This window comes from Euphorbia lathyris, chromosome 10, assembly GCF_963576675.1.
Source record: "Euphorbia lathyris chromosome 10, ddEupLath1.1, whole genome shotgun sequence".
Taxonomy (NCBI): domain Eukaryota; kingdom Viridiplantae; phylum Streptophyta; class Magnoliopsida; order Malpighiales; family Euphorbiaceae; genus Euphorbia; species Euphorbia lathyris.
The window spans coordinates 12117972-12143702 of record NC_088919.1 but is presented as its reverse complement, the minus strand read 5'-3'; the positions used below and the strand labels follow the sequence as shown (position 1 = coordinate 12143702).

Sequence of the window (25731 nt, the reverse complement as noted above, 5' to 3'; positions counted from 1 at the left end):
CAATAGAAATTGCAGTCGTTGTCAGACAATAAAGGAATATTATAGTGATATAAAATCATCTATATCAATCATTAATAAAAATTTAAGTTTCAATTATCGATGGGTGGTTTTTAACACAACCCAAAATAATGAAACTTAATATAGTGGCGACAATTTATTTAGATGTTTATTAAGCAAAATGCCACATGTGTTCATCACTTAAAATAAAACATGAGTGTTAGATAGGTAAATATTATGTATATCTTATTCTGTTACCTATTCTGTTACGTAAATATTTTATGTATCTTCTAGAGTGGTCTTCTCCTATTTTATAGCATTAGACTAAGCCTGTAATATGTTATTTATACTCCTGAGATTAATGAGAAAGCAAACACAATTACTTTCTTAGTATCAGAGCATTCACTGAAACCATAAACTATCTTCCTAAACTCGGCTGACTTATTTTTTTTTCTTCCTGCTACAAAATCCATCTACTATCTTCTTCTTCCTGAAATCACCCTCTTCTCTTTCACTCTCTCCTAAAAAACCCTAACCTTCTCTCTCAGATTTAATTTGATAATAATAATCATTTCTTTCCAACACATTTCGCTGTCATTTCTATTTCTGCTTTCCTCTGTGAATTTTGTCGCCTTCTTCATCTCACTTTAATGAGTCTCTATTTTTAGTCTAAAATATAACAGGCTTAGTCTAAGGCTATAAAATAAGAGAAGGTCACTCTATAAGATACAGAAAATATTTACATAACAGAATATGTAACAGAATAAGATATGTATGAGATTTACATATATCGAACAATGAGCATAAGAAGTTCAGACCATTTAGCTTCAAACAATGGAAGTGTATAAATCGGAAGCATAAAGGAGAAAATGCAAAAACCTATAAAATATAATTTTTTTTGTTGATATGTAGTGATTAATAGTAAAGCTTTTAGAGTCCCGAATGATCTATATTCACCATTATTGACATACAATATTATAGAGATTGAAAATCAAAGCGTCCAATGGAAAACAAAGCTTGTTGTGATTATAAGAGGGAAGAACTCAAATACGAAACCGATTCTAATGAGAATAATCAGCACACTAATCTTGCATTAAAATTTAATCATGAAAAGACAATATGAAAGATGATATTTAAGGAAGGTGGATATGTTTTTTATCCAAGAATATCTACCAGCAACATAAATAAATTGATGCAATTAGGTAATCTTCATGCTATACTGAAAGTTTGGATCTTGCAACAATTTCAATCTAGTCCAATGAGTATATTATGCGGAAAAAGAAGTAGATTTCAAGATTTTGAGTGCAAGAACAGACACATTATAGATTAGTAAATGATTACACAAGTCATCACATTACATGTACTGACTTTGTTTTCGAGTATGCTTGAATGTGTTTAGATATCATTAATTGTTTGTGTGAACAAGAAAAGAAAGTTAATGTAAGAGCAGCTACTGCTAGGCTTGAAGATGACGTGGAATACCCAACATGATAATGATATTGATGATTTGAGAAAATCCCAACAATTTGCAGTCTTTGACACTACATGCGAGAAGTTTTTGTGGCAGCAAAGCTTCTACTTGTGGAATTAGTGTCGAGAACAGCTCGAACACCATCGAAACCGTCCCCTAAGATGCATATTGGATACTTTCGGGCAAAGAACTTCCATTTATTGTGGTGTAACAAGATATTGTGAGGTACAATCCTTGGTTGGCTTACCCTCTAGACGAAAATGTAAGCATATATGGTCTAACAAAGAGGCTGGTTAAACAAAATCTAAGTCGTAGGGCAGGGCAAGCATCTTGAATATAATAGATTGGATCGAACATTCAGAAATTGTTGCCTTTTTTTGACCGATCTGATAAATTTGGTCAAAAAAAGTCAAAAGTCGTACAAGTTTTGAACTTTTTTAGATATTGGCTCCAGTATAATATCTATAGAATCCATGCACAACTTTACTAAGTCGGATCTCAAATATTTACATTCATTATCAGTACGTATAACCAACGACTTTTAGGTTAACACTACCAATTTAACCGTTAATGACTTCAAAATAAAAAAATTCAAAAATTAAATTTATTTAGTACCATATTTACTATAGAACTACACTTTTTTATTTTTCAAAATCATCATTTTTGAAGTTTTCTCTCTCTAAACATTAATTTTCTCTCTTCTAACTAGACCTGAACATGGGCCAATTATATGAAAAATACTTACAGTAAAATTCTCAACTCTATGTATAATGATGGAGAAGCGTTTCTTGAAGCATGCATAATACAGTACAGGCAACGTAACGAACATAGTGAAACTACATCTCGCTATTTGCGAAATGACGAAGAAGGAAATACTTCGGCTGAATTGTGTTATTGATGCGCGTATACGCTTGTAGTGTCTCAGCAATTCCTTAGTGTTTTGTCTGGGTCTACAGATTGCAAGTTTTTATACATTTATATTTACTATGCAATTTTGTCCGCTATACATATAAATGCATTGGCAAATACAAACATGCAAACCAAATACACCTAAAATAAGCAGTCGATAAAATAAAACTATGCATATTTAGAATAGCCCCTCCAAATTTCTGCAGATATCTTAACCACAATATTAATAGCCAGAACAACTCCTCCGCCGAATCTTAAATCCTACAAAAAAATGAAAATAATATATTAGAATTAAAAAAACAAAACAAAAAAACAAAAATCATATTTAATTAATGAATTACTGTGAGTTCATGAATAATTCTCACACAGAATTCATATTCATCCTGAAACTGTGTTTCTATCTAAGTAAACATATTAGATATTATACAAAATTCAGCCAAGTCTTGGCGCATAAGAGAAATCATGAAGATGAGCGGACAAGAAGCAACAAAAGATAGGGTAACATGACATAGAGCGATAGAAGGGTAGGAGTTGCGGTGGTTTCAGAATAATACTTCAAAGAAAACAAGAATACAAGAAAAAAGGCAGCACACATCGAGATATCTTTCCAAAGAAATGAAAAACCCAAAGAAAAAGATTAAAATGATGGATTTGGGTCTACTTAGTATTCCAATCAAGCAGAATCAGATTTATGTCATTAATTTATAAATAAACATAAACTAACAATTTTCAATTTTTACTTACCGGGTTTCTCCAATCTCGATACGACTGTTGCACTCTCCTCACTTTCAATTTCAGCATCGATGGCTTCTTCGGCAAAAACTTCTCCAATACTTCCAAATTCGCAATTCAGGTCATTAAGAAAATTCAGCGTAATCCAAAATAATGGAATTACGGCAGCTGTCAAACACTACCAAACAAATAAAAACAGAGTTAATTATAATTCATAATTCTTTTTAGGTGCAATTGGAATTAGGGGTGTAAAGGAGCCGAATTGAGCCGAACCCTAGATAGGCTCAGTATTGGCTCGTTAATATCTCGAGTCGAGCCTTCTCGAGCCGAGCTTTGACCGAATTTGACCCAGCTTTGTCCGAGCCGAGCTTTTATCGAGCTTCAAACGAGCTTTAACCAAATTCATCATACATGCATAGAATAAGTAGCGTAGAAAACAAAAAACCTTATAACATACTCTACATATGAGTTTAAAATATTGATAAAGAAAAATAATCATATTATTGTCGAGATTTCAGAATACTAGATGATACTTGTGGTAGAAAACACAAATTCGGAGAAAAATTTCAAACAATGAAATATATATTAAACTTAGTAATGTATTTTGTTTCTTATCAAAATCTAATTATCTAGCTAAAGATTCGGATGTCTAAACTTTTTTGTGTCATTTTTTATGGGTTAAATCTTATTTGAGTTGTGATGAAAACTAATAACAAATATATATGTACATATATTAAAAATAATCGAGTTTGCTCGCGAGCTTTCGAGCCGAACTTGAGGAAGCTCGGACTCAGCTTGTTAGTGTTCGAGCCGATCTCAAACTCGAGTCGAGCCCTATCGAGCCGAGCTTTGATCGAGTCGAGCTCGAATAGTTTGCGAACTACCAAGGCTCGCTTACACCCCTAATTGAAATTATACGAAAAATACTTACAGTAAAATTCTCAACTCTGTGTATAATGATGGAGAAACATTTCTTGAAGCATGCATAATACAGTACAGCCAACGTAACGAACATAGTGAAACTACATATCGGCATTTGCAAAACGACGAAGGAGGAAATACTTCGACTGAATTGTGTTACTAATGCGCGTATACGCTTGTAGTGTCTCAGCAATTCCTTATTGTTTTGTCCGGGTCTACGGATTGCAAGTTTTTATACATTTATATTTACTATGCAATTTTTGTCCGCTATACATATAAATGCATTGGCAAATACAAACATGCAAACCAAATACACCTAAAATAAGCAGTCGATAAAATAAAACTCTGCATATTTAGAATAGCCCCTCCAAATTTCTGCAGATATTTTAACCACAATATTAATAGTCAGAACAACTCCTCCGCCGAATCTTAAATCCTGCAAAAAATGAAAATAATATATTAGAATTAAAAAAACAAAACAAAAAAAACAGAAATCATATTTAATTAATGACTTACTGTGAGTTCCTGAATAATCCTCATGCAGAAATCATATTCATCCTGAAACTGTGTTTCTATCTAGGTAAGCATATTAGATATCATACAAAATCCAGCCAAGTCTTGGCACATAAGAGAAATCATGAAGATGAGAGGGCCAAGAAGCAACAAAAGATAGGGTAACATAACATAGAGCGATAGAAGGGTAGGAGTTGCGGTGGTTTTAGAATAATACTTCGGAGAAAACAAGAATACAAGAAAAACAGGAAGCACATATCGAGATATCTTTCCAAAGAAATGAAAAACCCAAAGAAAAAGATTAAAATGATGGATTTGGGTCTACATAGTATTCCAATCAAGTAGAATCATATTTATGCCATTAATTTATAAATAAACATAAACTAACAATTTTCAATTTTTACTTACCGGGTTTCTCCAATCTCGATACGACTGTTGCACACTCCTCCCTTTCAATTTCAGCATCGATGGCTTCTTCGGCAAAACCATCTCCAATACTTCCAAATTCGCAATTCAGGTCGTTGAGAAAATTTAGCGTAATCCAAAATAATGGAATTACGGCAGTTGTCAAGCACTACCAAACAAATAAAAATAGAGTTAATTATAATTCATAAAATCTTTTTAGATGCAATTTGGAATTATATGAAAAATACTTACAGTAAAATTCTCAACTCTATGTATAATGATGGAGAAACTTTTTTTGAAGCATGCATAATACAGTACTGCCAACGTAACGAACATAGAGAAACTACGTATCGCCATTTGCGAAACGACGAAGGAGGAAATACTTCGGTTGAATTGTGTTACTGCTGCGCGTATACGCTTGTAATGTCTCAGCAATTCCTTAGTGTTTTGTCCGGGTCTACGGATTGCAAGTTTTTATACATTTATATTTACTATGCAATTTTTGTCCGCTATACATATAAAGGCAGCACACATCGAGATATCTTTTCAAAGAAATGAAAAACCCAAAGAAAAAGATTAAAATGTTGGATTTGGGTCTACTTAATATTCCAATCAAGCAGAATCAGATTTATGCCATTAATCTATAAATAAACATAAACTAACAATTTCCAATTTTTACTTACCGGGTTTCTCCAATCTCGATACGACTATTGCATTCTTCTCCCTTTCAATTTCAGCATCGATGGCTTCTTCGGCAAAAACTTCTCCAATACTTCCAAATTCATAATTCAGGACGTTGAGAAAATTCAGCGTAATAAAAAATAATGGAATTACGGCAGCTGTCAAGTACTACCAAACAAATAAAAACAAAGTTAATTATAATTTATAATTCCTTTTAGGGGAAATTGGAATTAGGGGTGTAAACGAGCCGAACCTTAGGTAGGCTCAGTATTGACTCGTTAATATCTCGAGTCGAGCCCTCTCGAGCCGAGCTTTGACCGAATCTGACCGAGCTTTGACCGAGTCGAGCTTTTATCGAGCTTCTAATGAGCTTTAACCAAATTCATCATACATGCATAGAATAAGTAGCGTAGAAAACAAAAAACTTTATAACATAGTCTATATATGAGTTTAAAATATTGATAAAGAAAAACAATCATGTTATTGTCGAGATTTCAGAATAGTAGATGATACTTGTGGTAGAAAACACAAATTCGGAGAAAAATTTCAACAATGAAATATATATTAAAGTTAGTAATGTATTTTGTTTCTTATCAAAATCTAATTGTCTAGCTAAAGATTCCGATGTCTAAGCTTTTTTGTGTCATTTTTTTTGGTTTAAATCTTATTTGAGTTGTGATGAAAACTAATAACAAATATATATGTACTTATGTTAAAAATAATCGAGTCTGCTCGCGAGCTTTCGATCCGAACTTGAGGAAGCTCGGACTCAGCTTGTTAGTATTCGAGTCGATCTCGAACTTTAGTCAAGTCGAGCCGAGCTTTGATCGAGCTTTCATCGAGCCGAGCTCGAATAGTTTGCGAACTACCAAGGCTCGCTTACACCCCTAGGCCAGACTGGGTAGGGCTCAGGCCTACCAGGCTTTTTTGTAAAAGTACTCAGTCCAAGCCTAGCTCAGCCCGCTATAAATTTAGACGGGCTCGGGCTCAGACCGGGCTTGGGCTTAAAAATCAAATTCTAAGCCCAGCCTATATAAACCCATCTAAATATATATACATAATTTTTAATTATAAAAAATAAAATTTATATTTAAAAGTAAATATTTAATATATAAATGTATAAAGTAATTAGTTAATATTAATAGCCGGGCCGAGCTGGGCCATCCCGTGCTATTTTAATCAATCATAAGCCCGCCCAAAAAAATAGGCGGGCTATAGCAGGATTAGGCCGGGCTGGGCCTAAGCTTAATTTATACTGTCCAAGTCCGACCCAAATGACACGGGTCTAGATGGGCCGGGCGGGTACCTAGACTCGTGGACATGTCTACTTCTAACCAAACAACACCTAAATGACCCGAGAAAAAAAGATCCAAATTGCACCAAGTTGTTGCCTTTTTTATTGAACTAGGCGAATTTGGTAAAAAATGTCAAAAGTTCATTCCAATTTTGACTTTTTTCTTCTCAAATATTCGGTCCAATCTAAGATCCATGCACAATCCTACTAAGTCGGATCTCAAATATTTACATTCATCATCAGCACGCAATAAAAATAACGGTAAATAATTTATCAGTCTCTAAGTTTGTCAATATTACACTAGTTAGTCCTCTATTTATAGAAACACGCTATAAAGTCCTTGAGTTTTGATAAAGATAACTATTTAATCCCCCATCTATAAATTTTTATATTAAATGTCAAGTTTACCATTTTAGCACTATTTAATTTTGAGAAAATTATAAAAATAAACCTTGTGGTTACACCTGTTTTTTTATCGCAACCTTGTGGTTTAAAAATTTACAAAATGGTATCTTGAGGTTCATTCCGTTAACAAACACATACCAAATTGACTAACGGTGTTAAAAGTCAAAGGAAAAAGAGTTAATTTGGTCTTTATATTTATTTATTTTATAAATTAACCCCCCTTATTATCTAATTATCACAAACAAACCCCAAAATAAAAAATAAAAATCAAATATACCTTCTTCTCCATCTCTCTAATTTCTTATTTTCTTTTTCTTTCTCTCTCTTCTCTCTCTCTCCTCTTTGTTAATTTCTCCTTCTTTAAAAATACAAAATCAAATACAACAACCACCCTTTACCTTCTTCTCATCTTTATCTCCCATTCTTCTCTATTCAGAATTTAGCAATGGATCTCCATCAAAGGAACAAATATAAGCCAATATCAGGCCCTAGCATCAACACTTTCTACATTTTTAACCTTAATTCCCAATTGTGCCTTCCTAATTTCTTCCACAAATGCTCCCTCCCCCGATGCCAGACCCACCTACCCAATCTCAAACATTAATTCATCTATTTACTCCTAATCTCAAACATTAATTAATTAATTACCTGAATTATTCGCAGCCGGTGATGATTAAGATCAGCCCGGATCTCCTTGAAAAACTTGATTAATCTCTCTTTATAAAATCGGCGTCTTCTTCAAACATTGTATCACTTTCCCCTTGATACCATAACATCACTCTAACAACTCTGCCGCTCTTTTCCACCACTTTTGTGCGTCGCACCAACTGTTCATAGAGAAAACCTCCTTTACCCCATTGGCTTATATTTGTTCCTTTGATGAGTTGGAGATCCAAGAATTGCTAAATTCTGAACAGGAGAAGAATGGAAGATGAAGATTAGAAGATGGTAAATTGTGGTTGTTGTATTTGATTTTGTATTCTTAAAGAGGGAGAAATTAACAAAGAGGAGAGAGAGAAGAGAGAGAAAGAAAAAGAAAAATAAGAAATTATAGAGAGATGGAGAAGAATATGCATTTGATTTTTATTTTTTTATTTTAGGTTTTTTTTTGTGATAATTAGATAATAATAAAGGGGGTTAATTTATAAAATAAATAAATATAAGGACCAAATTAACTCTTTTCCCTTTGACTTTTAACACCATTAGTCAATTTGATATGTGTTTGCTAACAGAATGAACCTCAAGGTATCATTTTATAAATTTTTAAACCACATGGCTACGATCGAAAACAGATATAACCACAAGATTTATTTTTATACTTTTCTCTTTAATTTTCACATATATTCAATTAAGTTTTATATAAATACAAGAATAAAAAAGTAATATTATTCATAAAATTATATTATTATTTAGTGTAAGGAGAAGGTCCGATGTTTTCGGCTGTGGACCGTGGGGTTGAGCAGAACGTTGTGATGGGGGGGACGCGTCCTGCGCTTGGTGCTCTGGGAGTGCCGGCCGCGCAAGCAGGGTATTCTTTGCGGCTTGCGCAGGCCGCGCTGGCCGCGCAGGCCGTGCTTGCCGCGCAGGCCGCGCAAGCCGCGCAGGCATTTGTGCCGGGGGACTTAAGTCTTTTACTTTCGGGACAAACTATGGAAGGTGTTTCATCCCCAGGCACTCGGGTTACTCAGGGCCAGCATGCCCAAGGTTATCAAAAGGATGGGGGAGCTCCCTCCTGGAGGGATAAGTTGTTAGGGGTGGTGGAGGAGGAACCCATGATGGAGGAGGATACTTTTGAGAACGATGATGGGGATTTTCTCTCCGATTCCGATTCTGAGGATGGTCAGCCTGAGAACCCTTTGTGTCCTAGGATCCGTCTTTCCTCAGAAGACAAGCGGGTCATGAGATCCAAGTGGAAATTGGCATTAATTGTCACTGTTTTGGGGAAAAGAATCAGTTTCAACTACTTTGCCCAGAGGATTCAGGCTCAATGGGCTAAGAAATGGAAGGTTACCATCACTGACCTTGATAATGACTATTATGTCATTAGATTCACAAGGGCTGAGGATTACAATGCGGTGGTCAATGGTGGACCGTATATTATCTCCAATCATGTTTTGGCTCTGAGACCTTGGGTCCCAAATTTTGACCCCCATGACTGCTCTGTTAACAGAATCCTTACTTGGGTTAGGTTCCCAGGCATTCCTCTTGAATACTATAGTGATAGATTCCTGAACAAGATTGGTAGCCTGGTTGGTAAGGTCCACCATGTCGATAAGACTACCATTGGGGCAGTAAGAGGCAAGTTTGTCAGGGTCTGTATTGATATTGATCTTGCTAAGCCTCTTCTTTCTCAATTCTGTATTCAGAATAAGGTTTTTCATATTGAATATGAAGGTATACATAATATCTGTTTTGAATGTGGTATGTTTGGCCATACATTTGAGGGATGTCCTAAGAAGAGGAAGGAGGCGGAGGAGTTGATGCAACCTATCATAGGTGGAGCTGAGAAAAGTCAGGGGGAAGAAAGGAGTTTTGGGCCATGGATGCTGGCCAAGAGGTCAGTGAGAAGGAAGCCAAGTGCTAATGTTAGTTCTATTCATCCGCCAGATATTAGTCGGAAGATGACTACGCTCCAGATTGTCCCTGAGATCAAGGTCAGACCCCCGGATATCAAGAAGAGGAGTGAGGCTGGTGTGGTCTCAGCTTCTGGCTCGAGGTCTAGGTTCGGTGTCTTGTCCCTGGAGGAAGGTCGGGAATCGGACCCTTCCAATGAACAGATTGATTTGAGCATGCCTGGTCTGGAATCGGTCGAGCCTGTTTCTAGTCGGGGTAAATCTATTAATCCCCTCTTTGTCTCTGATGCTAAGGATAAAGGGAGCTCCCAGTCTCACCTTTCTACAGGGGAAGGGTCAAGTAGTAAGGTTGTTTCTCTGAATCCTCCTGTGGATGCTCCTATTGGAAAAGCTATAGGAGTGAGTAAGATGAACATGAAGAAACTTAAAGTGAAACCTAAGAAGAACCTTAATGGGTTAGACTCTTGGGCTAAAAGGGGACCTTCTGGGACTTCCTCTAGGCTCTCAGGAGCCCCGAATAAATACCTGATCTAGGGTTTGGGCTTGTGTTAGTAGTCTTCCTTTCTGATGGATTTCTTTGTTTGGAATGTTAGAGGTGCGGCGAGCAAGGCAACCCGCATTCATGTTAATGATCTTATTAAACAGTTTGACCCCTCCTGTTTTGTTCTTCTAGAGACCAAGGTCAGTGGAGCCAAAGCAGACGAGGTGGTTAGAAAGTTTAAGAATTGGAATTGTGTCAGATCGGAGGCTACTGGCCGGGCTGGGGGGATTTGGCTCTTTTGGAAGCCAGGTCTTGTTAATATTGATATTGTTAGTATGGACTGTCAGTTCATTCATAGTAAGGTGTGCTACCCTGGTAATAAACCTTTCTTTGTTACCTTTGTTTATGCCGATCCTGTTCTTTCTAATCGTACAAGGTTGTGGGAGATCCTTCATTCTATTAGCTCTAACATGGTGGAGGCTTGGTTGGTGGCTGGGGATTTTAATGATATTGCCCTTTTAAGTGATCCGAGAGGAGGGGGTAATCATTATGTGAACCGGTGCCTTAACCACAAGCGTAGTATGGATCTGTGTGGGCTTTTAGACCTGGGTGCTGCTGGCCACAAATTTACCTAGAAAAGAAATAGCTTGTTTGTGAGGTTGGATAAGGTGTATGCTAATGTTGCGGCTATCTGTAGGTTTCCTGAGGTCAAGGTGCTGAACCTCCCCTTCCGTCACTCTGACCATTGCCCTATCCTCATTAATTTGGTCAAAGGTAACCGGCTGAAAGGTAATAGAACCTTTAGATATCCTGTGGCTTGGGATTCTCATCCCGACTTTAGGAATTTCGTGAAAACCAATTGGCATCCCCACTCTGATGTTCTCCTCGCTGCTGAGGAATTCAGAAGGAAGGTGGTTGTTTGGAATAAAGACATCTTTGGCCATATTATCAGGAGGAAGAATAAACTCTTGAGGAGGATGGAAGGCGTTCAGCGTTGCTTGGAGGCTCGTTTCGACCATAGCTTAAATGGCCACCTTAGAGCTCTCCAGAACGAGTTGGAAGCTGTGCTTAGACAGAAAGAGCTTCTTTGGTTCCAGAAGTCTAGGAAGGCCTGGATTCAAGACGGGGATCGGAATACCAGGTTTTTTCATCTCTCTACGATCATTAGGAGACAGAGGAATAGGATTGATGCTATCAAGGACGCTAGTGGCGAGTGGATTTTTGAGGAGGAAGACATTCGTCGCTCAGCCCTTGATTTCTACAAGGACCTGTTTAGAGAGGAAGCTGTGGACTTGGAGAGTGCCCACTCTGGTATTTCCTTTCCTCGTTTGGGGGAGGAGGCTATTAAAGATGCTTTCCATCCTATTGACCTTAAAGAGATTGATCTGGCCTTCTCTAGCATAGGGTCCACTAAGGCTCCTGGGATTGATGGTATCCCCGCTAGTTTCTATCATAAACACTGGGATACTGTTAAGGAGGGCATATACAGTTTTGTGTTAGGTGTTTTGGTGGCTCTAACGATATCAGGTCGGTTAATAAAACCCTCATTGTCTTGATTCCTAAGGTTGTTAAGCCTTCCTCCTTCCTCCAGATGAGACCCATCAGTCTTTGTAATGTTTTGTATAAAGCTATTACTAAGATTGTGGCTAATAGAATCCGGAAGATCCTTCCGGATATAATTAGCCAGAACCAAGGGAGCTTTGTTCCTGGTAGACAATTGATGGATAACGTTGTTATTGCCCAAGAGGTTGTCCATTCTATGAAGATTAAGAAAGGTAAGAAAGGGATTGTGGCCCTCAAACTGGATCTGGAGAAAGCCTATGATAGATTGAACTGGAGCTTTCTTCTGGATAGTTTAGCCAAAGCTGGCATCCCGGAGAACTGGAGGATTTTGATTGAGAAGTGTATCTCCTCTCCTGTTTTCCAGGTCATGATCAATGGGGACATGTCGGATGAGTTTTCTCCCTCCAGAGGAATTCGTCAAGGAGATCCTATGAGTCCCTTCCTCTTTGTTATTGCCATGGAAAGACTGTCTCACCTGATCCAAGAGGCGGTGTGCAAAGGGACTCTCCACCCTGTTTCTATCAACAGACATTGCCCCCCTATTACCCATTTACTCTTTGCTGATGACGTCATGCTTTTCGTTGAGGGTAATGAGGAGCAAATTAAAACAGTTATGGATATCCTTGATTGTTTTTGCGAGGCTTCTGGCCAGAAGGTTAACATCCAAAAGTCCCGTATGCTTTGTTCCAAAAATATGGACAATAGCTTGTGCAGAAGACTGAGTGAGCTCTCTGGCATACCTCTGACGAACTCTTTGGGAAAGTATCTTGGGGTTCCTCTTCACAGTGACATGGTTTCCAAAGCCTCTTTCAAGGATATTTTGGACAAAACTAATGGTTTGTGTGCTAGCTGGAAAGCTAATTCTCTTTCCCTTGCAGGTCGCCTTACCTTGATCCAGTCAGTTAACTGCGCTGCTCCGAACCACATCATGCAGGCCTGTAAGCTTCCTGAGCCTATCCTTAGTGACCTGGATAAGATAAATCGGCGATTCCTGTGGGGTGAGTCTGGAGATGGGAGAAAGGTTCACCTGGTCCCGTGGAAGGAAGCTTGCCAGCCTAAAAACAGGGGGGGTCTTGGTATTAGGCAGGCAAAGGACAATAATAAAGTCCTGTTAATGAAACTTCTTTGGAGAATGTGGCAATGCCCCTCCTCCCTTTGGGTCCGTCTCTTGTGCGGGAAGTATCGGAAAGATAGAATCTTTGGTGGCCCGAAGGAGAGGGTTGTTAGCTGTTCCTTCCTCTGGAAAGGGCTCAGTGCCGTGTTTGCTGAATTCTGTACGGGGATTGGCCTGGAGGTGGGTAATGGTAGATCTATTAGCTTCTGGTATGACACCTGGATTGGTGATAAACCGCTGATTGATGTGTGTAATGCCCCTCCGTCGGCTGATCTCCTTTCCTGGAAAATTGCTGATGTGGTGGACTCGGAGGGAGACTGGATCTGGTCAAAGTTCGACTCTTTCTTTAGTCTGGAGACCCTTCTTAACATTAGAGGAGTGAAGATTAGCAATCAAGAGGAGGATAAGGATAGACATTGTTGGGCCTTGACGAATAATGGTACTTATTCTTGTAAATCGGCCTATGAAGCTTTTACCCCTAATAGGGCTGATCCTCCCTTGGAGATTTGGAAGTCCATATGGACCCTCAAGATCCCTTACCGTATCAGGAGCTTCCTTTGGCTGGGTATCAAAGACAGGCTCCTTACGAATGCGGATAGGCACAGAAGGCACTTGACTGAGTCTAATGCCTGTAGTAGATGCAGAGGCAATGTGGAAACCTTGTGCCATGCCTTGAGGGATTGCCCAAATAGTAAGAAGATCTGGGAAGGGATCCTCCCTCATCACATCCTCCCTTCCTTCATGGCCTTTTCTGAAGGGGACTGGTTCTCTCAAGGAGCCAAGGGGAACTTGCTGGCCAACATGGAGCACGGTGCCATCCTCTTTGCTATTACTTGTCACCAAATCTGGAAGTGGAGGAATGAAGAATTATTTGCGGGTAAGGCTGTCCTTATTCCTGATTTACTGTTTTTCTTCTCGAAGAAGCTCTTTGTTATTACTAAAAGCTTTGAAAGAGATTCCATTGTTCGCCCCTCCCCGGATAAAGAGATCCTGCTAGTTGGCTGGAGTAAGCCTAGAGAAGGGTTTGCTAAGTTGAATACTGATGGGTCATGCCTTAGCAATGGCAGAATTGCTGCTGGAGGAGTTCTTCGGGATGCTGGTGGCAATTGGATGGCGGGGTTTACCCATAACTTGGGGACGGGCTCCTCCTTTTCTGCGGAGCTCTGGGGTATCTTGTCAGGTATTAAACTCGCCATTCGCATGGGTGTTAAAAAGCTCTCGGTGGAATCTGATAATCTGGAGGCTATTAACAGGATTTCAGATAGCCAGGCTGTTTGTCTGAAGAGCCAGAATCTCATCAAAGCTATTTTAAGGCTTCGTCCTGCCTTTGAGTATCTTAATTTCTCCCATATTTTTAGGGAGCAAAACCGCGTGGCGGATCGCTTAGCAGCTGCTGGGCATGGGAGAATGTTAGATGTTTCTACCCTCTCTGTTCTCCTTCTTTTCTTTTGCCTTCTCTCCTAGAGGATAGGATTGGGGTCAGCCTTCCTAGACTGATCCCGGTGTAGGTTTTTTGTTGGTTTTGTTTTTTTCCTTTCCTTTCTTATAAAAAAAAATATTATTATTTAGTGTATTATTAAATAAAAACTAGATTTAAACTCGTGTATTGCATGAATGTACAACAATTTAATTGTTTTAATGAATAAAGAAATTACTATATTTAAATTTTAATGGTCATTAATTAAAATTTTTTTTGTTATTATATCGAGTAAATTACATTGATGGTATCTGAGCTTTATCTAAATTCACACTTTGGTACCTAGATTTCAGTTTGTTTCAAAAAATATACCTCAAGTAAAGGGAACCGAACAATTTAGTATATTTAGCCGATCACTAACCGGTCAACGCGAGTTTTGACCATTTTAATTAAAAATTTGACTAAAATCTCTCTTCTATTTTCTTTCTCTCGCTCTTTGATTCTCTCTCTTTGATTTTTTAACTTCGATTTTCTCTCTCATTTTCTTTCTCTCTCTTTTTGAATTTTTTACAGATTTAGGTAATATTACTCAAATCTCTCCCTATCATATATGTGAGAATTCTATTGTGAGATTAATTATGATTGAAATCAATCATATCTGCGTATATTCCTCTACTGCTATGGCTACCTCCATCTTTCAACTTTGAAATCGAGCTCTTTTCTTGGCATTAAAGATTGAATTTACTTCATGGATATTGCCTTCGGTAGCTTCCAGACCACCCTCAGTTTCCTTACCATTGCTTGATTCCTTTTTTTCAAACCTTAACAACTTATAAGATTAAGAAGTTGAAAACAGAAAACACTATGATTTTAATCAGTTATCTCTATGGAGAAGACGATTGTGAAGTTCAAAGTCAAGAATTCCTTTGCCAACAAAAGAAATATAAAAAATCCTAAGGCGAAAGAGAATAAGAAAGAGAGGAATATCGAAGGTAGGGTTTAGATTGAAAAGGGGAAAAAAGAAATGAAGGATTAGATAGAAGAAACACTGGCTTCATGAATAGCAAATGCAATGGTAGAGGTCATTAGATCAAATTTCTTGGTGGTATGAAAGCAGGCCCTCAATAGTTTTCAAACTATTGAGAGTTCATAGTTGTAACAACCTGGTCCAATACCACGTAGATATTGTTCGCTCTGGCCCAATTCCAACACATTGGGCGTCACGGCTTTAAAACGCGTCTGCATGTATTGGATTCACATCTTACTAATAAGCCTCAATCACTCCCTCTCCATTTCCGATGTGGGATTCAGTTCATTCCTACCCCCATCGCCATCCCTTAGGGCCGCTCCTTGCTCAGGTCTTCTACCCCAGCGCCACCCATTCCGGACCGGGTCGTTACAATAGTAGTCAATATTGGTGCCTTTTTTAGTGAGATAGCAAACAACTGCCTTGAAATTGTTATGGATAAAAGTGGATGTTGTGTTTTACAAAAATCCTTGACTAGAGCTGAAGGCGAACTCAAAGTCTGTCTCCTCACTAAAGTAGCTGCTAATGCATTGATATTATCGGAACATCCTTACGGGAATTATGTGGTGCAATTCGTTCTCGAACTCAAAATACCACATGCTAAAGCCACTATAACGGAACGCCTGGAATGAAATTTCATGACTCTTTTGATGAACAAATAGGGAAGCAATGTGGTTAAAAATGCATGAAATATTGCAGCAAAAACAATGCTGCAAAAATCATTCAAGAGCTCATACAAAGTAGGGATTTTTTGGATGTCATCCAAGATTCTTTCGGCAATTATGTGATCCAGACAACATTATCTACCTATAAGGGAAATAATTTCTATACTCTTGCTTGAGTCATTGATTATTATCATCCATATCTTCACGACCACCTTTATAGTAAGAAGGTGCTTCTGGTGTTTGCTCAAGCTCGACGAAACAGAAACGATCGAATTTCGTTGGTAAATTAGAACCGTTGTTGTTGTCATAAGGAGATGTTTTTTTTCTAGTTTTTCTAGTTTTAGTTAGTGTTATGTTGTTATTTAGTCTAAAATCAGTGTGAACTTCCACTGTTTTTGGTGTTGTTTTGTTGTTTTAATGGTAGGAACTATGCACTAAAAGATGCCCATATATTTTATGGCTAAGAATAAGGGTTTGTGTCATTTCTGAAATGTAGGTTTTGACTGCTAAGTAAGGTTATTTGTTAGAGGAGATGTTGGATTCGTTTAGTTCGGTAGTTGTTTACTGTTTCTTTTCGGATGTGATTGGATTTCCTTCTAAAAAAAGAATACAAGGGTTAGAGTTTAACTAGAATGGACAGTACATAATATAGACAAATATAAACACTAGTTATTAAATAAGTCTAAATAAGCCTAATAGTTATCTGTTAGTATTTGAGGATTGGTAAAGAGATAATTAACTATAATTATCTCCACATAAGAAACATGTCACTTGTTAGAAGCATTTATAAAGTGGTGCCTTAAACGCTTGGGCTGTGTCCTACATGGAACCATTTTTATGGATGGAAAATGACCTACATGATGCTTGTTTGACCACCACACGCGCACCGACGTCTGATCTACCTAGGCTAGAAATTTATATTTTTAGAGAAAATTTGTTAATATTATTTATTTTAATTATTTAATTAAGTATTTTTAAAATGTTATAGAATGATCTCTTGAAATGAGTTTTCAAAAATATGTTAAATAGTTCAACTGGATTTTTTTCTTAAAGTATGTCTCATTAAGTAATTTTCTATGAACGTTCTCCGTTCTTCTCTTCTTTATAGAAACTGGACCCTATAAAGAATACATTATAGAAAGATTATCCTTTAAATAGTAAAAATCGATTTACAAATTCACTGAGCTTTTCTTTATCATGGAGTGAACCGACTAATAGTCTGCAAGCACATCTTTGAGGAAGTGGGTTGAACGTCTTAAAGAGAGCTACCTCATCTGTGACCCATCCCAAACTTTTATTTCTTACCAACAAGAAAGAACAAGCTTTAGAAGGACGAACCTGATATATGGTCTAACAAAGAGGTTGGTAAAACAAAATCTAAATCGTAACAGTAATATAATGTGTAAGGGAAGAGGTTGGGGACACAATTAAAATTTTCTATGTACATTAATACTCGAACTCAAAATCTCTCGTTTATGTGACTTAAGGCCCTTAATGACTTAAGTCATCCTTAATTAGCTTAGTAAAACATAGTTAAATGTTAGACAATTAGTTTTTTTTAATATATTAATTTATCAAACATTATGAAAAGTGTGACGAACATCTTAAAGAGAGGTATCTCATCCGCGACTCATCCTAAACTTTTATTTCATAGTTTTCATTCTTTTTCTAACTGTGCACCAATAAAAGAGAACAAACTTTTAGAAGGATGAACCTGATAGTGGTCTAAAAAGAGGTTGGTTAAACGATATTTGAGTCGTAAGGCTGGATCCAAATTGTAGATCTTGAAGATACTAGTTGGATCGAATATCCTAGAAAAAAGATCAAAATTGCACCAACTTGTTGCCTTTTTTGACCGAACTGGACAATTTTGGTCAAAAAAGGTCAAAAATTTGTTCCAATTCTGAATCTTTTTCTAAGATATTATGTCCAATCTAGTATTTCTAGGATCCATGCATAATCCTACGAAGTCAAATCTCAAATATTTACAACCATCATCACTATATAATCAAAACAAGAGTAAAAAATTTATTAGTCCCTAATTTTTTTGAAGAGAGAGTAAGTTATTACTCTATTTCTAAAAACACGTACTGTAACATCCCAAAAAAAAAGGGATTTATATTTAATTAGAGTGGTTAAAAAAAAGAGTTTGATTAAAAGGTCAAAACAAAATAAGTATAGTAATAAACAATTATTGAATATTTCATATAATTAAGATATTAATTATTATAATGATAAATAATATAGTTGGGTCGGTTCGTATTAAAATAGTATATATATATGAAACTAATAAAGGGAAACCTAGGGATTTTAAAAGAAAGAGAAACGAGAGGGAGCCGCAAACAGCTAAGAGGGAAAATTTCAGAAATTCATACTCATTCATACTCATCGTAAACAGGCGGTAAGTTATTATCTTCCATATATCCATTAATTAAACTTATAAAAGAGTAGAATGTGGAAGGTAGAATGATAATGGTGGATATATGTATTGTCATGATGTTAATATGTCTTTTTCTTGAGCACTTTGAATAGTTCCAGAATAGTAATGATGGGCTATTTTTCTTTTAGCATTAATTTATATATTTAGATGAATGTAGACCATAAATATGTCAATGTGATTTCTTAAATATATACATATATATGATTATTATTTTTCAAGACTAATGAACCATCAAACAGCCAAAAGAAAAAGAGTTACTTGTAATTACGATTATTGTTTAGTATAATATCATATTGTTTGAACTGTATTTAATAATAATTAATTATATTAGGCGGTACTGAGAGAGTAAACGGTTAGTGACCAAGACGTGTCATTTCGTTGTGGGTACTCGAACTTCCAAGTAAGTGATAGTTGATATATATTTGTTTGATTGTTGTGACTACTTATGTTTTAACAAGCAATTGTCATTTATGAATACAATTGACGAGAAATCGAGATGATTATGATGTGTTATGCAAATGGATTGTCTGAGATTTTATGACATTGGGTTGAGTTGAAATTATGGATGCTATGGACACGAATAATGATATTGCACTTGATTTTCTGATATTGGGTGTGATATGAGATAAACATGAGAAATCGAGAATAATGGTTAATTAATAGCTTGTCATAGTGGATTTATACGCAATGGTCAATTTTGTGCTATTGGTATTTATGGTTCAGTTGAGATATGATTTGCTAGGCACTTGTCCTTGTGGCTAGTGTCGGAGTATCTCGGTATGTAGGAGATACTCTGTGCTGTTTTTGCTACGCACTGGGGAGGTGCGGGGATACCTGACAGAGAGGTATCCTGTGCTGTTGATATATAATATGGTGAGATTATGATTGAGATTTTGATAGTGATTTGACCGGTGAACCATTGGGTATACTTCTACTTGGCAAGCAGGGTCCTTAACTAACAAATCAATATCAAAATACGTATGAAATTCTAGTACGAGTCGTGAGAAGTTATTTATGTGATAATTTAATGTTTTGTATTTATATTCATCTATAAAATATTTTGGTGATTTATATGTTGCATGTGATAAATATATATTATTAGCTATCACCTTATTGAGTAGGCAGCTCATCCTTTGCCACCTATTTTTCAGGAGATAAAATTTAGCGGTTCGATTCTTTTCCTCTCCAGTTTGTCAGTTCCTATTGACCGTGTTAAGTGAACCAGCAGGTATGGAATTTCTTTTAGATTTAAATTATAGCTTTGGAGTATAGTATGTGCTTAATCAGTTTGGGATAATTTATTTCGAAGTTTATTTGAAATTTTTGACTTTAGAGCTTAATGATTAAGCTATGAGTTTTGATTAGTATTGACGCGTTGATGTGTTTTGTTGAGTAATAAATGTCTTTTGAGAATCGGGTGTTACATCGCTATAAAATTCTCGAGTTTTGATAAGACTAACTACTTATTCCCTCCATCCATAATTTTTTATATAAAATGACAAGTTTACTCGTCTATCACTAATTAATTTTCATATATATTTAAGAGTTAGTTTTAACAAAACCATGTAGTTTCACGTTTTTGTAGATCAGTACCTGTGTTTTTTTTTAACTTTTTGACTGACCTTTCTCTCTCTTCTCTTCTTCTTCTTCGATGAAAGACAAACATATACATCTTTTTCAAAGGTGTATCACGTATAAAACAACAACAACTTTTCTATTCTCAAAATCCGTTAGGAATTTTATAATTTTTATTTATAAAATTAATAGTAGTAATTAAATAAAAAGAAAAATAAAAGGTATAAAGAAACCATAGAAGCTTCTTTTTTACCTGCTTTCCCTTTCTCTTTCTAGACATTTGATATTCCATTTTCTTCATCCATGTTACCTTCCAAATCTAACATCATCTTCCCTCTTCAAACTTATATCTCTCTTTCTCTTTCTATTTTCTTAACCTTCCAAATCTAACATCATCTTCCCTCTTCAAACTTATATCTCTCTTTCTCTTTCTATTTTCTTAACATTCATTTCCTGCTCCTCTAGATTTCCAAATCCAGCGGAATACCCAATGCCTATTGAAGTAGATTAATTTAGAAGAGAGTAATTATGGTTAGAGGATTTAAAAGAATTGAATTGTGTAAAATAATATCCATTGAGTTAGGGTTTGTATTAAGTGCTATCTATACAAAATATACATGTAACTCTTCAATCCATGTAGCTTTTATTGTTTCCCATCTGACGAACAGAACCTGGTATTCTATCTATCAAGAGTGGCTCAATAGGAACATTCATACTAAGAAGAATTTCGCCTATAGTTTTCGATGATGTTTCATCGATGAACAACTTGTCCCATTCAACTAGGAATGTTTGTTGAACAATATCACAATCGACATCATAAAGCTTAGATCCATCTTCTTCTACGTTGGATTCATCAATTTGAGGCATGACACTTGCAGAAACTTCAATAGAGAACATACTACTAGAGATTGAATTATCTTCAGGTTGTATTTTGTCTAGTGTAGTAATGTGACAATAGAGTTCTCGATCATCAGTTGCCATTGTTTGAAGAGAATGATTGATTGAAATTGCAAATTGGTAAAGTTTATGAATTTAGGGTTATGTAAGTCGAACATCAAAGTTACAGATTAGTTAGTCAGTCAAGAGTTTGAATTTCCCATAATTCCCGCAGTCGGTTACTTTTTTTTGTTTAATTAATTATTTAAATTTATTTTATAATTTTTCAGATTAAAAAAAACATATAACCCTAACCTTAGAGATAAGATTTGATAATCATTATCTCTGATAATTTAAAAGTATTTAACTGTAATTATCCAAGAGATAAATATTCTATTTATCTCTAACACCCCCGCAAGCTGATGCCGAGGTTGTATAGTTAATCAAGAATGTGGTGTTTTAAATCCAGCACTAGCAAGAGGCTCGATAAGAGCATCTGTAACTTGATCATCCATTGGTATGAAGCAAACATCTAAGAATCACAATTGGACTTATTCCCACACAAAGTGAAAGTCAAGCTCTGTGTGCTTGGTCCTGGCATAAAACACTAGATTTACCGTAAGATAAATTGCTCCAACATTATCGAACTAGAGTTGAACTCGGCATGGAATGGGATACCCAAGATTCCCAAGCAAAGATCGAAGCCAGAGAAGTTCGATGGTAGCATTTGCAACTGCCTTGTATTCACTCTCTCTTAAGGAACGAGCTACGGTTGGTTTGCTTTCTAATGTGCCAATGTCACGACCCAACCCAGGCCATGACCGGCGCATAAATTAAACTAACTTTGATCTATGCTAGCCTTAATTCTGAACAAATGAAAATTTCAAAATTTATTCTCAGAATATCAAACTCATCTCAATTACATCAATAAACCTTAAAGGAATCAAATGTGCAAGTCTAAACCTCAATAACCAAAGTTCTCTAAAGAATAAAATAAAGCTAAATTCTTAATCAGTCTCCTTCAACATCAATCCAAGGGTTACCTCACGAACAGGGACCTTAATCTGAAAAAAAAAAGATTCAACGTGGTATGAGATTTTCGTCTATACGAGCGAAAACCTCAGTGAGCAGTAGCTATAGCACACAACAGAAAGGGAACAGGCAGGCAAGCTGATACTTTTAAATTATGACAAATATAGTTCAAAATATAGTATTTCAAAATCAGTTAAACTAAAGGGGCAATATAAGATAATCAATTCCAAAATGCTGACAATCAATTGTCAAACATAACACTGAAACCTTTCAAAATATCAAATATTAGTATAATCAGAATATAAGACAAAAGCTTTAAAACACATGGTACAGTGTAACAGAGTGGTGATACTGCACACCACTAGGGCCAGATAAATGGTAAGCGCTACCAATAACAGATACAAATAACAGACAATCGCCTTCACCGATCTTATGCATGATTCTAATGATGACACAACTGATGACAAACTGACAACTGACAACCTGACTCAAAGACAAATGCAAGGACCTAATGTTATGAAGATCAGTGAGAGGCCAGATAACAGATACAGATATACTGAGCACTTGTACCGGTTTGAAAACATATAGTATACATATATAATTTAGAAAATCATAACTGATTGAACGAATTATCAGATTTCTAAACAAAGGTAATAACTGCGATAAATCGCGTATCAGAAACTACAAATCATATCAAATCAAATTTTTAATAAATCCATTGTTCCTGATAATAAAACAAATCAATATAAAGGCCTGTTCCCAGAATATACGCTCTAATACTAAGGATATTTAGTAAACACAAGGTTTAAGCTATACGTTTTTAGGAACGAAAATATACTGTCAAGCGCTAATTTTTGATAAACAGTTTCTCAATCTAATATTTCAATCAAATAGGATCATGTACTATAATTACCACTCACCTGGGATTTAAACAGAAGCAAGAATCCGAAAAGCTCACGACAGTTGACAATCAAGTGTTGGGAAAAATTCAGAATTTCCTATTGATCAAGGAGGACGTGAACTAATTAATCCATATTCAACAAAACTTAATTGCTACGGATACAAGGTAAATGAGGGATAGGTTATGTTAATTAGTTTGAAATTGGATAATATAGTAGCCGCAACTGCTAAAGGAAAAAGAGAAAGAAAAAAGAAATTTTAATAAACACATTTAATGATTTAAGGTTTGATTCACACAAGCTCTTTCAAATTTGTGAATAACGACACTATAATGTAGTTGATTCAAGTAATTATTAGCTAGAATATAATATAATAAAATCAAGGATATAAGTTAGTTTAAAATATAATATATATTTGTTTAACTTTCAAACCAGAACATGGAAGAAGTGGAATTGTTGATAAAGAGAAAATCTAACGCAAACAAAATATAAAAGAATTAATCTAATGATGATAATTATAGTTTATTTGTTGGAAGATTAAATATGGTGCAGCTTTCCAGATTCCCAATGGTGAGTAAGGAAACCAATGATCTACACACATCAACAATTTATATATATATATAATATGAAAGGCTTTTGTCAACAATAAATCAACTTACTTAATAATTTCACCAAAAGGCTCCCAAGGTTTGTAGATCCAAACCTTCAAGAAGGTAGCACAGTGGTGGCGGCGGCTCCTTAAAGAACTAGAGAGGAAACAGTTTTTTTTTTTTTTTTTTTTTTAATCGTAGAAACAGATTTGCTTTTGGAAATAAGGGTTTATTTGGTAGGGTCAACTCTTTATGCTCTAATATTTAGATATATATAATTTAGTATTTTCGGTAAAGTAAAAAGAGTTATTATTATTATTTTTTTTATTTAATTGGCAAATAGGGTTATTACAGCCAAGATATCAAATTGTGATCCAGAAAAACACAAAACGCACCCGTGGAGTGCCTTGAATGTATAGAAGTACACGTTTAGTACACTTCTAGTGCTTATCAGTAGGACTATGAAGAAACTGACATAAATTTACAATGAACGTAATGTATGATGGTGTGAGAGTGGGATATTGCAGTGCACCAACAATTCCGCGATACTCATCACCAGGCGCAAGCGGGGTGCCATATTCCTTGGAAATGGTCGAAGTACTGGCCATGGGTGTAAGTGTGGGTTTGGCATCAATCATTTTGAAGCGATCAAGTATATCATTGACATACTTGGTCTGACAAAGATGAATCTCCTTTATGTGATCTTAATAGACAGAAAATACAATGCACAACCCAAATTGCGAATGGGGAACTCGCGTTCAATGTTCACAGTTATTTTATGAATGTGTGCATGCGTAGTCCTAATAACCATAATGTCATCAACATAACATAAGATGCACGTCTTTTCTAAACTTTCGCCAAAGGCATTGCTAGTATATTTATTTCCAAACTCGGCACCAAAAAGTAGGGGTGTACGAAAATCAACCAACCTATTAAAAATGTTCAATCCAACCCAAACCAACCCATATATTTTTATTCTAATGGTTTTATCCATGGGTTAGATTGAACCCAAACCATACAAGGGATCAATTGAATGGGGGTTTGGTTGAGTTGGTTTTTAATTTCTTTTATTTTCAATTAAAAAAAAGATGTTATTACGATATATTATTATAATGTACATATTAAATTAAAAGAACTAAAAAAATGTAATTAAAGTATATAGGGTTAAGGTGCAAAAATACCCCTAACGTTTTGGATCTGGAGCAATTTTACCCCTAACGTCTAAAATGGTGCAATTTTACCCTTAACGTTTGTAGCCAAGAGCAATTTTACCCCTAACGTTGATAAATTGGATCAATTTCAGAAATAATTTATCAAACTGTCTTCTCGGTCATGAATCTTATCATCTACACTTTATATATGCGTCATTTTATCAGTAACAAATCATAAACATATGCTGGGATGTGAAAAAAATAAAAAATATAAAAAATATATTGTCTTTTGTATGAATTAGACAAAAAAAAATTCAAAAAATTCACCGAATTTGTAAATATTAATCTCCAATTCTATTATTAAATTACAAAAAAAACATGAAATTCTTTTTTTAGGATGAATTGATATGAAATTGGTGCAAAATAATGAATAAAAATATCTGTGTTTTATAATAATATCTGAAATTGACCCAAATTACCAACGTTAGGGGTAAAATTGCTCTTTGCTACAAACGTTAGGGGCAAAATTGCACCATTTTAGACGTTAGGGGTAAAATTGCTCCTGACCCAAAAGGTTAGGGGTATTTTTGCACCTTAACCCAAGTATATATAAACAGATTTTTTATTTATTTTAAAATGTTTGAAAAATCAACAAAATGGAACAATTGAGAAACGAGTAAAACTAGAAAAACCGAAAAATGGAAAAACAGAAAAATGAGAAAAAAAATGAAAATAAATATATTTACTAATGGAACACTTTGTTAAGCCACAAAATTTCATCAGAAAAGTCTTGACCCTTATCAAATTTCAGGTAACAAATGGCAAAATTCAATGACCTTTATATCCAATTTTGTAGTTGATTTATTATAATGTTAGTAAGTGTAAATGGCAAAATTAAGTGACCTTATACTTCATATGTCCTTTAACTTGATCAAAGTTTTAAATGATCTCTCTTATTATTATTATTATTATTATTATTATTATTATTATTATCTTTTTT

The 25731-nt window shown here is 35.6% G+C and overlaps 1 long non-coding RNA gene across 1 annotated transcript; it reads right to left on the bottom strand.

Moving 5' to 3' along the window:
• Positions 1-4244: 4244 nt before the first annotated feature.
• LOC136209779 (uncharacterized) lies at positions 4245-8325 on the bottom strand. The gene is made up of 6 exons (XR_010677665.1): positions 7977-8325; positions 5883-5999; positions 5632-5797; positions 4952-5117; positions 4547-4594; positions 4245-4466 (listed from the first exon to the last, which is right to left on the bottom strand). It is a non-coding gene; the product is annotated as an uncharacterized lncRNA (long non-coding RNA).
• Between the last annotated feature and the right edge of the window lie 17406 nt (positions 8326-25731).